Here is a 16,891-nt window from a genome sequence, read left to right as displayed (position 1 = left end):
TGCAAACCTCCCGGCCTCTGACGCCGTGCTCCTCAGGCAGTCAAATAGCATTTGGCATCGATGGAAAGTTCTTTTTGTCTGAGGACAGGAGCTCAGAGAGAGTTGTGCAGTTGGACCGAAGGGGCTGCTGAGGTTTTAAAGACTAACAATGTGCCGTAGGGAGCGGCTACTGCACGGACAGGCAGACACCCGGGCTGCAGAAACACATCTGTGCGGGTAGGGTGCCTCTGGTCACAAGGTAGGGAACACTCAAAAGCAGTTTAAACCAATTGAAGAAGCTCACGCTTGTGCGTGCTCATAAATCACCAAGGCTCGGGGCGCCTGGGTGGCTCAGTCGGTTAAGCGTCCGACTTCAGCTCAGGTCACGATCTCGCGGTCCGTGAGTTCGAGCCCCGTGTCGGGCTCTGGGCTGACGGCTCAGAGCCTGGAGCCTGCTTCCGGTTCTGTGTCTCCCTCTCTCTCTGCCCCTCCCCCGTTCATGCTCTGTCTCTCTCTGTCTCAAAAAAAAAAAAAAAAAAAAAAAAAACGTTAAAAAAAAAATCACCAAGGCTCTGGTTAAAACGCAGACGCCCGCCCAGCAGGTCTGAGCGGGTCCCGGATCCCAAATTTCTAAAGAGTTCCAGACGGTGTGGACACCTGCCGGCCTACGGGCCACCCTTGGAGCAGCGACAGTTTAAAATCCAAAATCCCAATTGTCTTGTACCCCGAGAGGCCTGGAGACTGGACGTTCCCGGGGTGGTTTCCAGGCTTCGTGCCGAGCCCAGACCCACCTCATCGCCCCCTCCCGCCACCCTCCGTGGGGGTTTCTCCCTTCTTGGTGGCAAGTGTCACATCCACACACAGCACCTTCGTTGTTGTCAGAGACCAGTTTTCCCTTCTTCTGCCTCCCGCTGACTTCCCCGTGGCCCCGATTGCATTACACCCACATCCTACCTTCAAGAGAGGCGGGAAAAGCGTCTCCTCGGCATGGGCACCTGTCCGTGGAAGGCAGCCTCTGGCAGCAGAGCCGTGGGCATAGGAGGGGTCGCAGTTGGGTCCCAGACACGCAGGAAGGAAAATCGAAGTTACGTAAAGCATGTTTGAGGGGTCTTCTAAATTCTCAAGTTGGTCAACAAACAGTGGTAGTTTTGGCTTCAGGAGTAGAACCCGGGGATCCGTCACTTATGTGTGACACCCGCGCTCATCCCAACAAGTGCCCTCCTTAGTGCCCGTCCCCCATGTACCCCACCCCCACCAACCCTCAGTTTATTCTCTGCACTTAAGAGTCTCTTATGGTTTGGTTCCCTCTCTGTTTTTATCTTATTTTTGAGATTAAAAAAATTTTTTTTTCTTAACCTTTATTCATTTTTGAGAGACAGAGACAGTGTGAGCTGGGGTGGGGCAGAGAGAGAGGGAGACACGGAACCGGAAGCAGGCTCCAGGCTCCGAGCTGTCAGCCCAGAGCCCGACGCGGGGCTTGAACTCACAAACCGTGAGATCGTGACCTGAGCCGAAGTTGGACGCTTAACTGACTGAGCCACCCAGGCGCCCCCTTTTTTTTTCAGATTTTTAAGAACAGGTGTGCTTTTACCTAGGCAACTGTATTATATATAATGTTACCTAGCAGTTGGAGATGGGCTGCTAACATATTCTCTCTGATAACCACCAGCGTGTGGTTGAATCTCTTGAGATCTGCCACTCTCACCTGCACCAAGAAATGATGCCACCCTCCTCTCTAAATGCGATTAGAGTAAGTCGATTTTCTGTTAAATTATCCAGCTAACATTTTACTTGAAAGAGGGGCACATTTGGGGGAATGTGCCCCTCTTGAAATATTGGACTGGCAAATGTAACCTGGCAAAGTGACAGCAAATATTCCAACTCCTCGCAATAATAGTAGGGTTTTCCTATGGGATATCCTGTATATATCCTATCCTATATTTAGGACACTTAGGTCAGATTCCATGACAACTCAAGTTCGTCCTGTGTTACTAACTGTTACATAAAGAGGATGAAGACCATTAATTAACATTAAAATAATTCCACAATTTTGGCACAGGTCTAACCCGTGAACAAAGACATAAAGCAGGAAGAATTTGGTGCCGCAGGAAAATGGAGTTAATTTTTCTATAACAGCAAATGTGAATTTCTCTCTTGCGGTTTCACCTCTCACTTGGTTAGGTCTTCATAGAAGAACTTTCGATCTGTGATCTCATTTTCCCCTTATGTAAAAAAAAATCTTATTTTTGCTTCTTTCTACAAAATTATTAACCCCATTTCCCCAACTACAGAAGCTAATCTCCTTTGCCTAAAGTCAGTTAACCAGGAAGGAGAGATCCCAAAGTCTCCCATCCTGGAACCTAAGTTATTTACAGCCAACCACCAAGGACTCCTAAATAATGATAACATCTTTCTCTCTATTTAAAATTTCTCTCTATTAGAGGATTTGCAGATCCTCCACACAATAATTTTCTACAGCCAGATCTATGCTGTGGCATTTAAAAAAAATTTTTTTTAATGTCTATTTATTTTTGAGAGAGAGACAGAGAGTGAGCAGGGGAAGGACAGAGAGAGAGAGGGAGACACAGAATCTGAAGCAGGCTCCAGGCTCTGAGCCATCAGCACAGAGCCCGATGCGGGGCTCGAACCCACGAACTGCGAGATCGTGACCTGAGCCGAAGTCGGATGCTCAACTGACTGAGCCACCCAGGCGCCCCGAGGCTGTGGCACATTTAATAGTATATTGTATTAGTAACAAATATTCTCCACATGCCAGTATGTAAGAGTAAGTAGCATCTACTTTTTACATGGGAAAAGCAGTATGATTTGGAGATATGTATCATGAAACAGAGTCCATTTGAAAAGAATTTTATCAAGCTCATCGCACCCAAGAAAGAATAGCTAGAAGCAGATTCTCTTCGGAGAGCAGGTGACATTTCCTGGGAAAAATTGCATCATCATCTCTAATTCTGCTCTCTAGAGATAACCATTATCCACATTTGCTATGTACATCCTTCTGGTTTTTTCCTATGCATGATTTTGTATATATGGCCATTTCTCTTTCCATAAAAATGGTGTTAAACTGTATATACTGCTTTGTACCCTGTGTATTTCATGTAGAGGTACACCGTTAACATTTTCCCATGTCAATAAATATTCTTCTATGGCTTAAAAAAATCTTATTTTTTCTTACAGTAGACTTGTGTAAGTATACCTGTCAGGAGCAAACAGCAGCCAGAGTGACTCTAAAATATTATTTCCTAAAGAAAAACAATTACATGATGATATTTTTGTAGTTGAAAGCATGGTGTCCTTTAAGGTATTACTTTGGGGGACCGCGTATTATTCAAACGGTACTGAAATCGCTGGAAATAGGTTGAGTTTCTCTTCGGCGAGTCCACTGATACCGTTTTGTGGCCAATGTCTAGAACTGCAATCACGAAACCAAGATGATTTCATTTTGTTTGCAAATGCTTTGCAAAATAAAATTATATTTGTCCTAACTTTTGAAAGTGTCTACGAAATAAAATGACAGAGCATGTATTAGTTTTCCGGCTTTATGGAAGCATCAGCCATAAATAAAAGTGTATGTTTTAGAAATGTGCAATGTGCTGATTTGATGGTGCCCCTTCTTCCAACCTCTGACCATCCTCCGACCTCTTTTCCCACTGAACCCTTTGGAACCACGTTTTCTCAGGCATCCTCTGCTTCCAGGACCACCTGGTCAACACGCATGCTCCTCCTTCTAGGCTTCTGCTTTGACCTCAGTGATGGGGCTCAGGAGCCCATGGGCCACTTCTTCCTCCATTTGGCCAAAGAAAAGCTCAGGGCACCCGGCATCTCTTGAAGATGCAAAACCAGCATGGCAGCCGTGCCCTCTTCCAGGATGCACCAAAGTGGTCCCAGGATGAGTGGAGTAAAACCTTGGACGCCAGGGAAGCTGCCACGGCCCTAGAGAAAACTGAACCAGACCCCTTTGGATCTGCACACCCAGGGGTCTGCCCGCACAGACCCCCACGTCTGTGACTTCAGAGAACTGCTTTCTGGATAAGGAGGTGAAACTCATCAAGAAGACGGGCGCCACCTGACTCACCTCCACGGGCTGGTGGCCCCCCAGGCTGGGCTGGTGGAGTATCTCTTGGAAAGGCTCAGCCTTGAGCATATGTAGGAGCCTCTGATCCTTGAAGTCCCCTCTGGCATCCCCCTGGTGTCAAGGCTCCTTGACACCTCTCCCTGTAGCCACTGGCAGCTTTTTGACCACCCCGGAGTCCTCTCCCAAGCTGTGGACCAAATGAAACAATAAAGCTTTTTCCAGTAAAAAAAAAAAAAAAAAGACAAAAACCCGCATATAAGTGGATCCGTGCAGTTCAAACCCATGTTGTTCAAAGGTCAACCGTACTTATTTCCAATTGGACCACTTGCCTATTGGTGGAAAAATTAAGGCAGAGTCTCAAAATTCACTTTATAACACAATTAAGCTCTTAGACCCTGATAATGATGGAAGGTTTGGCATAGAGAATAACGGCTTTCATAGGTGATGTCTCCATCATAACTGCAGGCTGAGATATCCCGAGGATTCCAAGAGAGGCCCACGGGATTGCCGATGGGGGATGCCATTTCCATGAGCACGTTGTCGGCACTTTCCATCAAAGCATGATTCTTCAGGCTAATAAACCAGTAAATAATGTCCTAATGAAAGTTCTCCTAAAGACAGAAAGAGATCGTGAAGGTAAAGAAAACCCCGAAGCTTCTAACTGTACGAAATTATACCTAATCGTCTGCTGAGGGCTTCATAAAATTTACGCCTAAGCTTTCTGTTTACTATTTTTAACTGTACATTACCTGAAATACATTTCATTAACTGGTCTCTTCTCTTCTAGCTGATCGCGTTAAGTAGCCCGGGTGCAGGTGTTTAATGGCTGGTTCAGACCATTTTGCTGTTTACCAGGAGCACTTAACGTCTGAGTGAGTCTTTTCAAGGCTCTCCTGCGCTCTCTTCCCCCGTGCGCGCCAACGCCCCCCAGTTAATCCCCCCGACGCTCAGAAGCAGCCATCCACCGTGTCTCTTTCTTCCCGTGCTCACCTGTTTCCCTCTTTCGAGCCCAATTACCAGCTCTCCACCAAGACTCAAAGGGCCCTTGTATAGTGACAGCACTTCAGCCTCGGGGAGAAATGACAGCCGACCTCCTAATAGAGCCAGAAGAGAAAAACCGCACGGAGAAAATTGCAAGGACTTTCTCACAGTATCACCTGGGCTTCCGAGCACCTGCTCCGGGGCGGGCACAATCCCAGCTCAATAGCCACGCCCCCGATAAGCCACGTGTCCGTTGTCCACTGCTGTCCACTGCCGTATCCGGTGACTTAATGATCAACAGCCACTGAGTGGTTCTTGCTCCTGCAATCTGGGCAGGGCTGGCTGGGGACAGCTTTTCCCTCCTCTGCATTACATGGTGGGGGGACAGCTTGAGTGGGGGCCAGAAGACCCGCTTCCAAGATGGCCTGTGGGTGCCGGCTTTCGGCTGAGAGTTCTGCCACGGCTGTCTGTCCACCTCAGCCCTCCTCTGGCGGCCTCCCCTGTGGCTGTAGGGTGGGCTTCTCGCAGCACAGTGGTCTTGGGGTATACGACTACCGACTTCCCTCAGAGCCCCACATGAAGCTGCCGGGATTTTTTAAGCCTTAGGCTTGGCAAAGCATCACTACCCTCTCTTGGTTAAGGTGAATCACAAGGGCACCAGATTCCCCAGGGGGAAGCTACATAATGGTATAAACACCAGGAGGTGTGACGGTTTCAGACTACCACACCATCTGAATCACCAAGAAAAGGTGATTCAGGCCCACAGGCTACCGGAAAAGGCAGGTTTATGTGTATTATAGTTGGATATTTTTTCAACCAAAATACATGAAAATTTTCTTTAATGTTTATTTAGTTTTGAGAGAGATATATGGAGCGTGAGCGGGGGAGGCGCAGAGAGAGAGGGAGACACAGAATCGGAAGCAGGCTCCAGGCTCCGAGCCGTCAGCACAGAGCCCCACGGTGGGGGCTCAAACTCACGAACCGTGAGATCATGACCTGAGCCGAAGTCAGACGCTCAACCAGCTGAGCCACCCAGGCACCCCCCCAAATGCTTACATTATTAAATAGAATTTACTGTTTCGGGGGCCACATTTTCAGGACCTTTGTGGCTGAATGGAATAACTCCGCTCTTACTGACTCTGGACGTGAGACATCGCTGTATGCTTCACCCTATGTGTACAGTTTGAGATTTGTACCTTTTGGTTGATTGGCAAATGAGCACAAGTTTCAGTGGAGAGGACCCCCGGCTTGGCCCACCCAGTATCAGGGCCAGACACGGCCTCGGTGGACAGCAGAGAAGGCTAGTGGGCCAACTACTGGAAGGAAGGAGGCCCCAGCACTTACTTCATGTGCTAAGCTCGATAATGCAGGTGGTGTTGGGAAAGACCAATCGGACCAAACTGAGGGTTGCAAGGCAATAAAAGAGGAAGGTGGGGCACCTGGGCGGCTCAGTCGGTTAAGCATCTGACTTCAGCTCAGGTCCTGATCTCACCGTTCGCGAGTTTGAGCCCCACATCGGGCTCTGTGCTGACAGCTCAGAGCCTGGGGCCTGCTTAGGATTCTGTGTCTCCCTCTCTCTCTGCCCCTCCCCCGCTCACATTCTGTCTCTCTCTCTCGAAAATAAACATTAAAAAAAATTTTTTTTTAAATAAAAGAGGAAGGAGACAAAGTGGGCAGCCAAGTAGAAGCAGCTGACTGTTGCTCTGCAGGATAGAAGAAAAAAGAAAGCTATGGATCTTCTTGTCAAATCGAAAGAGCTACACTTCTTTTCCTTGAAGGAAGGGTTTGAGCTTCACGCAAGAAGGCTGATAAGAATTCTTGTGTAAGGGCGCTGAAGCTGTATGTTGAAGGAAAGGCCTGGGCGTTTTATTGCCCTGTGTCCCCAAAGGGGATGCCCCCCACCCCTCATTGAATGACACACTCAGGACTCAGACGGTGGTGTATTTCACCTGTGAGTATCTTGGGCCTCCCAGAGAATTTGTGCTTTCCAAAATTTTCGGGCCCTTTTTTTCCTAGGATGCTCAGTGGACGTTACATCATGGGCACCATATTTTTGCCTCCTCCAGTTCCACTAATTCCATGGGCCAAACTGGCAAACATAGTTGGGCGAAGATTTAGTACTGTTTCCAGGTTTGAAGCCCTGACCAAGTGGGTAAACTTCTACTGTATATATGTTAAAATGTTAGGGTAGCCAGGACAGTTCCCTCGCTTACAGGGAGACTGAGCCAGAGGAGGAGAATGTTTGAAATAGGGACCATCACCGGGAAGTCCACGCGAGGGGAGCAACTCCAGGGGTCGGCCTAGGAGGGATGAATATAAAGAAACAAATCACGGAAGAAGCATGGGAGTGAATTAATTTTGGGGGGTGTGGGATGTGGGGAGATAGCATCGCTGCCTTAGGCATCCTTCTCTGTAGGGCTGGATCCTTTTGCTCGCCTTCTCCTGATGTAGCCACGAGTCTCTTGTGGATGAGGACCAGTAGGCAGAGAAGCTTCTGGAAGGACTGGCTCTGCTAAGGACCGGCTAAACCTTGACTGATACGTCCTTCAAAAATACAAACGACATCTTAGAGGTGATTTACCTTCAGCAGAACTGCATTACACGAAGCACTAAAGAAATTCTCCAACCTGAGGAGAAATGTCACGACTACAATCCAAAAATGATTTCCTCCAGAAAATAGAGCAGAGGAAACACTCTGGGAAGAGGGAATGACTTCATTTTATGAGGTCAAATAACCTTGATACAAAACTAAACAAAGGCATTGCAAGAAAATTACCGACATCAACATCCCTCATGAGCACAGACATAAAAATCCTTCACAAGAATATCAGCACACCAGACCCGGACGTTTATAAACAGGATGACACATTTTGACTATGTAGGGTTATCTCAGAAACTTAAGGATGGTTTAATGTGTTTTTTTTTTGTTTGTTTGTTTGTTTAAATCAACCCGTGTGTTTTACCACATTAATAGGAAAAAAGCAAAAAACAATATAATCAATCTCAGTAGCTGCAGAGAAAGCATTTAGCAACATTCAACAGTCATCGGTGGTGAAAACTCTTCGCAAACAGGGAATCTGTCGAGGTTGAGTTGTAGAAGGAGGGAAACCAAACCTATCCCATAGCAGATGTAACGTTTCTGGAATGCACAATTTACCTAAGCGTGAAGCAGGGTGGGGGGAGGCCTGACAGAGTCCCAGAGCCTGTGACCCCGGGACATCTGAGTTTCCCAGCAATCTTGAGGCAGACCGTGGCTTTCATGTATAAGCTCACAGGCCCACAACCCTCCGGAGGGATTTCCAGCCTGTTCCCAGAACGTGCTTGGCTAATGTTTGTAGAACTCGTGGAAGTTCAGTGTGAGGAAGATGGCTATGATTAGAAACCGGAACCTTTGAGGTCGAGGTAGCAGGGTGATTTAACCCAGGCAAGAGTTGAGGACTGGCCTCATAAGGCTTTTCACCGTGGGAGAGGAGCCCAAAGGGGACACTCTGAAGACGAATGGGCTGAAAGGGCACAAGGGGTTGGGTAGTACTTCTCCAAACGGTAAATGTCTCCTGAAACCCTGGTTCGAGAGCCACATGCCCCGTCCCACTGGGCACATCCGCATTTTGAGGTGAGACAATGGCTCCTGTTGGATGGTTGTTACCAGCTAAGTCTGAGAAGCATCGATGTGAAGATACACCAAAAAATACTTACGGCCGCAAGGCTCTCAGAAAGTTTTTAGAACAGCTAAGTACGTTTAGTTATTCTACTGTTACTTACACTATTTGTCTTTGATTTTGATAAATACCCTTTTTGAAGGACAATTTCCACTCATTCTTAGTGTCCTGAAGTGTTCCTTAAAAAAAAAATCAGGGGCACCTGGGTGGCTCAGTCGGTTGAGCCTCTGACTCTTGATTTCGGCTCAGGTCATGATCTCACAGCTCATGAGTTCAAGTCCCACATTGGGCTCTGCGCTGTTGGAGGGGAGCCTGCTTGGGATTCTCTCTCTCTCTCTCTCTCTCTCTCTCTCTCTCTCTCTTTCCCTGTGCCTCTCTCCCCTGCTCACACACTCTCTCTCTCTCTAAAATAAAAAGCAAAATGGGCACCTGGGCAGCTCAGTTGGTTAAGCATCCAACTTTGGCTCAGGTCATGATCTCACAGTTTGTGAGTTCAAGCCCCACGTCAGGCTCTTGTACTGACAGTTCAGAGCTTGGAACCCACTTTGGATTCTGTGTCTCCCTTTCTCTCTGCTCCTCCCCTGCTCATGCTCTGTCTCTCTCTCTCTCTCTCTCTAAAAAATAAATAAACATCAAAAAAATTAAAAATAAATAAATAAAATAAAAAACAAAACAAAATACTTAAAAAAATCAGGATGTTGAATTTTGCAAAATTCTCTTGGTTTCCATAGATATGATCATATTTTTTAAAAATGTTGTGTTAAATTAATTCATTTGTAGAAATTACCAAGGCTGAACCATCCTAAAATACACTTGCTTTAAAAAAAAAAAAAAAAAGGATCTTCCTTTTTTCTTAAATGTGTATTTATTTTTTTTGATATAATGAGAGAGAGAGAACATGAGCAGGGGAGGGGCAGAGAGAGAGGGAGAGAGAATCCCAACTCAGGGCTGTATCTCACGAACCATGAGATCCTGACCTGAGCTGAAATCAAGAGCCTGATGCTTAGCCAACCGGGCCACCCAGGAGCCCCCAAATACACTTACTTGATGGTGGTTTGCTATATTTTTAATAAATAATACATATTTAAGATCTTTGCACCCCTGGCCATAAAGTTGGATCATCTGATGGTTAATTTCCTGTGCTATCCTTCTTAGGTTCTATAATCGGAGTTACGGAAGCTACAGTGGAAACAAAAATCCCCAAACTTCTCTGCACAAACATAAGAAAAATTCGAGTAATAGGTTTTTCTAGAACACGTGCCTCAACCGTGTGGGAGCAGGTGTGGGACCCTTCCCGTCTCTCTGCTTCCGGGTCTGACCGAGTTCGTCTCCGGGTTCGGGAACTGTGACAGCCAATGGCCGAGAGGAGGGCGGTGGCTTGGCCGGCAACTCCTTCTTATCACCCAGGAGCCCTGAGGCAGTATTTCTACCCACAGACTTCACGAGCTAAAAGATGACATCTACCACCCGATTGCTTTCATTAAGGCAAAACAAATAAATTCTCCCCTTTTATTAATCATAGCTGAGCACACAAAACTCGGTAGCAGCAGACACGATAACTCACAGCAGTAAACACAGATAAAAGCAGCATCAGGCTGGCGAGGTCCCAGGCTCGTGAAAAGAAACAGGCCATTTCAGTGAGCCTCTGCGGCCTTATTATTTGTAAATGTTTGGTTCCTATTAAGCTGCGGGAAGCATCGCAAATAACTCACGTCGGGGAGATTTGGCAATTCTGTTCTTTTAAAAACATAACCTACGCGTGAGGGAGCCCGTCGGCTTCGCAGGAGAACACCCTCCAGTTCCAGCAGGATCGACACTGCTTTTGGGCCACCGTGGCTACTTGAATAAGTGACGTTTGCACAGGCTGGGTTCGCGAGGTGCGGCTACAGGTGCCCGACGGGGTCCCCTCGTCCCACGCGGCTCCAGCTGTTGGCTGGTCACCCCTTCGCTGTTCCCACGGACTCCACGAGCAAACCATACCCGTCCCCACGGACCCTGACTCGTGCAGCGCTGACCTTCTCCTGCGGCAGGAGAGCTCGGTCCACCGCCTCTGACTGAACCTCCGATACCCCTCAGCTACCGTGATGATGGTCACGACCGCCATGACGGCAGGTGTTTCTAGAGGCGCAGTTTTGAAATTGGGCAGAGTTTAAGGGGGGCGAATGTACATCCTTCCTCCCTCCTCCTCTGAAGCTGAGCCTTCCCCAGGGCCAGCCATCCCCCTGATTGCTTAGTTGGAAGGACTCAACTGCATTGCTCACAACGAGATTTCCAAAGACGGGAAAGGCAAGTTTACGTGAATGTTTTTACAGCTATGTTTGTTAACTGGAGCCTCCAGGGTGATGGCCATTATTGTGAGCAGTGCATCCCAAAGCAAGCAGTCACCTCTGTCTAGCCAGACACTGCTGTGTCTGTCCCCAAAATGCTCACCCCAGAAAGAGAGTATTTTAGGGGCGCCTGGTTGGCGTGCCCGACTTCGGTTGAGTGCCCGACTTCGGCTCAGGTCATGATCTCACAGTTCGTGAGTTCGAGCCCCACGTCGGGCTCTGAGCTGACAGCTCTGAGCCTGGAACCTGCTTTGGATTCTGCGTCTCTCTCTCTCTCTCTGCCCCTTCCCCACTCATGCTCTGTCTCTCTCTGTCTCTCAAAAATGAATAAACATTAAAAAAAAATTAAAAAAAATGCTTTGAACTGCCATTATAATTTCTCATCGGACCTATTGATTATTTAGAAGTATAATTCTCATTTCAAATATACAGGAACACGTATGCATAAGGACGACGTGATTAAATATGAAAGAGCGTTCTCAGGAAGTGTGGAATCACAATTCTAAGTAATGAGGAATCATTGTGCCACAGTTGACATTATTTTCTTTTTAGCGGCCCGTCAACTAACGGTGTGTGTGACAGTCGGCGGGTTCTCAGATTCCAGGAAATGTGGCCTACAGGCCTGTCAGGTCAAGGTCACGATCAGATCTTCCCCTTCTGAATTTTCCGGTGGTCACGATTTGGCGAATTGTGTAATAAAATCCCCCACTGTGATTGTGAATTTTTGTAATTCGATTACGTTTCGCTTTACCTATTCTGAGGCTACGTTGTAACTCACGCAGGTGAATTCAGTCTTCTGTCATTCTGCAGTGACTTCCGCTGCCTCGAATAGAGCTCTTCTTCCTTAAAGTACACCTTGTCTGGGGTGGGCTGTACCCACCTGATTTTCTTCAGCCCTAGCTGGCCCTTTTCTCATTCTTGATTCCATGCCTTCTGTACCCGTGTGTTTGCAGGACCTTTTTCTGTTGTCCCACCTGTTCTGTGATTTTTCCTTCCTTTCTTACCTGATGTGTATTGACCGAGAACATTTTGTATTCTAGTTTTCTCTCTGTTGGTTGCAAAGTTACACATCATTTTCTATTCTTTGGATAGAATGAACGGTTCTTACAAAATGACACAATGCTTGGCTGCCTTACCTGAGTCCAACACAAATGGATACTCTGTCTCAATTGGACTCTTCTCCGGGCCAGCGCTGGGACCTCGGAACACTTACCCCGCCCGCTCCTACCTCTGGCATCACTGGGCTCTTAAGTTTTTCACGAAGTGCTTCAGGAAGTCAGTGTTATTTTAGATTTAACGCTTTGACCTCCCATCCGGCTTGTCCTTCACCTGAAATGCGCTCTACAGAGGGCAGGCTTCTTGGCAGCCGATCCTCTTAATGGGAAATGTCTTCATTCTGGAAGCACCTCTTCACGGGGTGTAGGGTTCCCTGTTGTCACTTGTGTTTTCCCATCCCAGTGAAGCAGACTTTGCCACGGATTCTGCCTCCGTTTTTGCTGTGGGCTCGTCAGCTGGCGGGATCCCCGCATCCCCACTGTGGGGAGAGCCATGGGACAATGGTTCTCGGCTGCCCGCACTCTTCGGGGACCAGCTTGGTTGAAGATACCCCCGGGCCCCAGGTCCGAGCTCTTCTGGAGGGCAGGCCACCTTCACCGACTGATCGATGCAGGGGAGTAAAGCCCAGCCTGATCCCTCCCGCTCAGGCAGCTCCGAAGGGCCATCCTGTGCTGGAGAGAGCTAGAGCAGCTCACGCCTTTGCTGGGACCACTGTCACCCTGTCTGCCCCCCCGCTGCCGAGCCCTGCTTCCTGAACTCCGTCCCCCGGGAGCTGATCTCAAGAGCTCCCCTAACCCCCCCCCCCACGTGCCATTCTCCTTCTCAGAGGCTGCTCACCAGGGACCCCAATTTGTGACAGTGGGTATCAGGATTGGGCCCCAAGATGGGACCTAGGAGGGAGTCTCCCGCTGGATCACGCCCTGGCTGGCCACCAACGAAGCCCGTGTCACCAGGGCAGGCGGGCACAGACAGGGGGGCACGGGGAGGAGCTGTGGGCAAAGCTGGCATCGGGGGTGTAGCAGGGGTTTGAGAAAAGTGGGGGAAATAGTAACTATGGGGAACATGGAATTGGGTCGACTGGCCTCTGGGAAAGAGAACGGAAGGCTGAGATAAACCAGTTTGCAACTAAAAGCTAAGCGAGAAGTCAGAGACTTCCTTCGTCACGTGTGAAGAGGTTCTCATCGCCTGTAGTGGAAGGACCGAGAAGGCCAGGCGTCAGGGCCGGGCTTTGCGGCGAAGAGAGCACAGGCCGCATGCAGTCAAGGCCCTGATGTGCAGGACGGGGACATGGGGGGGCACGCTTCCCAAATAGCGACCCTCCCGACTGTCCCCCAGCTCTGAGCCTATGCGAGGGGCTCTCCCCTGCCCGTTAAGGGCTGGCCTGCACCTCTTGTCGAAAATGGTCCCGTCCCCCACGAACCCCGCGTGCCTCCCCCAGGGCTCACACCCACCTTCCCCACTGGCTCCCAGGCCGAGAACTCTGGCTCAGGCTAAGCACCAACAGCCTGGCATTGCCGGACCTGAACGGGAGGAAGGTGGCTGTGCCCACCGAGCCACAGGACCTGGTGAGCAGTACTGGCAAAAGCTGACGAGTCCACGCGGGGTTGGGGGTGCTTTCGGGGGAACCAGAATGTGCAGCCGAGCGAAGGAAGCTGCTTGAGTTATTTAGAGTGTCAGTGCTATTTCCCCCAAGGAGTCTGTGGCACATCCTGGACATTGCTTCGGGGAGGATCCAAGACGGACAGAGTGCGTCCCCCCTGCCAACCACACGTCCTCCCCTTTCCTTCCAACGGGCTCAAGGTGTCACTGTCACTGTCACGGGGCTCGCGGAGCTGACACGGGGCTCGATCCCGCGAACCACGAGATCACAACTGAGCTGAAGTCAAGAGTCGGACGCTTAATTGACTGAGCCACCCAGGTGCCCCAACTCAGGTGGCCTTTGGGAGGATTCTCTCACGACTCCACATCCTCTTGGTGCTTGCCTGCCCACACTGACTCACCTGCAGTGCCCAGCGTGGATGCCTCGGGCCAGGACCTCGGGTTGGACCCCTTGGGGCTGTGTTACCCCTTTTATGGAAAACCTTTCACGGAAAAGAGCTGTGGGGGGTCGCATACGCCTTTGGGTGTCATGTCTCAGTCTGGCCCCAAATTTGTTATATCTGGCAGCCACCCTTTGTTGGTATTTTCTTCTTTATTGCTCATTATTTTTGTTGCTTTAAGCTGGCCACGAGGGAGGGACATGAACTTGGACCAGAATCCTGAAATAAGTTCTTACCAGCTGGTTACATTTTATTTAAAAAAAAAAATTTTTTTTTTTTTTTTACTTTAGCACTTCACGCACTTGTAGATTTGCTCTATTTGAATTAGTACAAAAGTAACAACACCAATTACAGGAGACACAGCATAAAGGGAAAGGTACTTAAAACGTGAATTAAAATGTAAACACAGACTTCATTTTCTTCTCTCACGCATCAGAATGTGGATTCGGAACAACAAACAGAATCCACTGGGGATTGGCTTAGAGCAACAGGACTGCTTAAAAACACAACCGGTCGGGGCTCTGTTCACAGCGTTCCACACTGCTCATAAAAACTGCCGTCAAGGAGTGGCGATGATGTCGTCCTGGAGGGCAGGAAGCCAGTGGTGAGCGGCCTTCCCCCCCACGTATGAAGTCATCCACATTGCGTGGCAGGATGAACATCTGCCACATAAACTCTGTGCTGACTGCAGTAAGTCACAAAAACATTCTTTGTTTCTCTCTGACCCTTGCTCTCATTTTGTTACATGCAGATTGGTTCACAAGCTGAGACTTCTCCCGAGGAACTTCGCCGAGGACATTCGATGCAACGTCTTTGCAGGCAATGCTAATATGTAATTCAGTGCCTTTGTCTCGGACGTGTTGTTAATCCAGCGTGATTCATAGCGGATTGTGGGGGAGAGGTGCGGGCGGAGCGGGTAATGGAGCACAGTGTCTCCGTGCTTTCTTCTGTGACTCTTATCAAGCGTCTAAAAATGCCAGCTTGGGATCAGCCCACGCGCCCGGAGATTTTTCTGGACTTTCGCTAGCAAAACGGCCAGTTTACAATGGAAGAACAATACCGGTGACTCAAGCCGGATTCAGTGCCTGGTTTGTAAATGAAGACACAGTTTTAACTCTGTCCGCGAAGGAGAAAGAACCCGTGTGTGTTCCAGAAATGACACCTGTACGTTTCACAAAGCTACCAAGTTCTCGCTTCTCTTTAGGATGTGGAAAATGTTTCTGGTGCAGCTAAAGCGAGAGCCTGTTCCAAGGACAAAACCCACAGCTGCATAGGCAGCAAAGTCTTTCCTCACTTGATTCCTGAACCTACCTCACAGGGCGGACTGAACAGCGGTCTCCAAAGATACCAGGTTCTAATTCCCAGAACCTGTAAATGTGACCTTACAAAAGAAAAAGGGTCACCCCAATGTCCTTTGAATTTAAAAAATTTTTTTTTAATTTATTCATTTTGAGAGAGAGAGAGAGAGAGCACAAGTGGGGGAGGGAAAGAGAGAGAATCCCAAGAGGACGTCGCATTGTCTGTGCAGAGCCTGACGCAGGGTTCGAACTCACGAACCATGAGATCATGACCTGGGCCGAAACCAAGAGTCAGACGCTTAACCGACTGACCCACTTATCACTTAATTAGATCACGGATATCGCAAAAATGAAAACATAAAACCGAAAGCCAATATTTTCTAGAATTTGACTCTTTTATCACTTAAAGCTTTTCTTTAGATAAGTGCATGTAAAAACTGACCTGTTTTCCCCCCAGTTTTACTGATACAATTGACATACATCACTACGAGGTCAGGAAGGTTTGACTCACAGATATTGTGAAATGACCACCACAATACTTTTCATTAACAGCCATCATCTCATAGATACAATAAAAAAAATGTTAGAAGTGCCTGGGTGATTCAGTCGGTTCAGCGTCCGACTCTTGGTTTCAGGTGAAGTCATGATATCACGTTTCATGAGTTCAAGTCTGCCTTGTGCTCAGTGCTGCTGGTGTGGAGCCTGCTTGGGATTCTCTCTCTCTCTCTCTCTCTCTCTCTCTCTCTGTCCCTCCCCTGCTCTCTCTCTCTCTCTCTCTCTCTCTCAAAAATAAATAAAATAAACTTAAAAAAAGAAATTTAAAAGAAAGAAAAATCCTTCCCCTTGTGATGACAACACTTAGGATCTACTGTCCTCTACATCCCTCGGCCGTGCTGGCTGGACGCGTCACGTGGCACATCCCACCCCTGGTTCCTATTTCTCTTGTGACCACAGATTGTACCCTTTGAACCTGCCTCCGATGTCTCCTCCACCCCATCCCTGCCTCTGGGAACCACAATTCTGACCTCTTCTTCTATGAGTTTGGTTTTTTGGTTTTTGTGTTTAGCTTCCGAATGTAAGCAGGATCATACGGCATCTGTCTTTGTCTGACTTACTTCATTTCGCATAACGGCTTCAAGGTCCATCCGTGTTGTTGCAAATGACGGTACTTCCTCTTCTTACGGCTGAATGATATTCTAGAACGTGCATATCTACTCTGTTTTCTTTATCCGTTCGTCCACCGGACACTTAGGTGGTTTCCTCCATGTCTTGGCCATTGTGAACAACGTTGCTATGAACACGGGGGTGCAGATATCTTTTTTGAGTTAGTGTTTTTGTCTCCTTTGGATATATTCCCAGAAGAGGAGTTGCTGGATCATATGGTAGTTCTATTTTTAATTTTTTGAGGATCCTCCATACCTGTTTCTGACAGCGGCTGCACCCATTTACATTCCACCAA

Source organism: Panthera onca, chromosome D4, assembly GCF_046562875.1.
Source record: "Panthera onca isolate mPanOnc1 chromosome D4, mPanOnc1 haplotype 2, whole genome shotgun sequence".
NCBI lineage: Eukaryota > Metazoa > Chordata > Mammalia > Carnivora > Felidae > Panthera > Panthera onca.
This window is presented reverse-complemented; position numbering follows the sequence as displayed.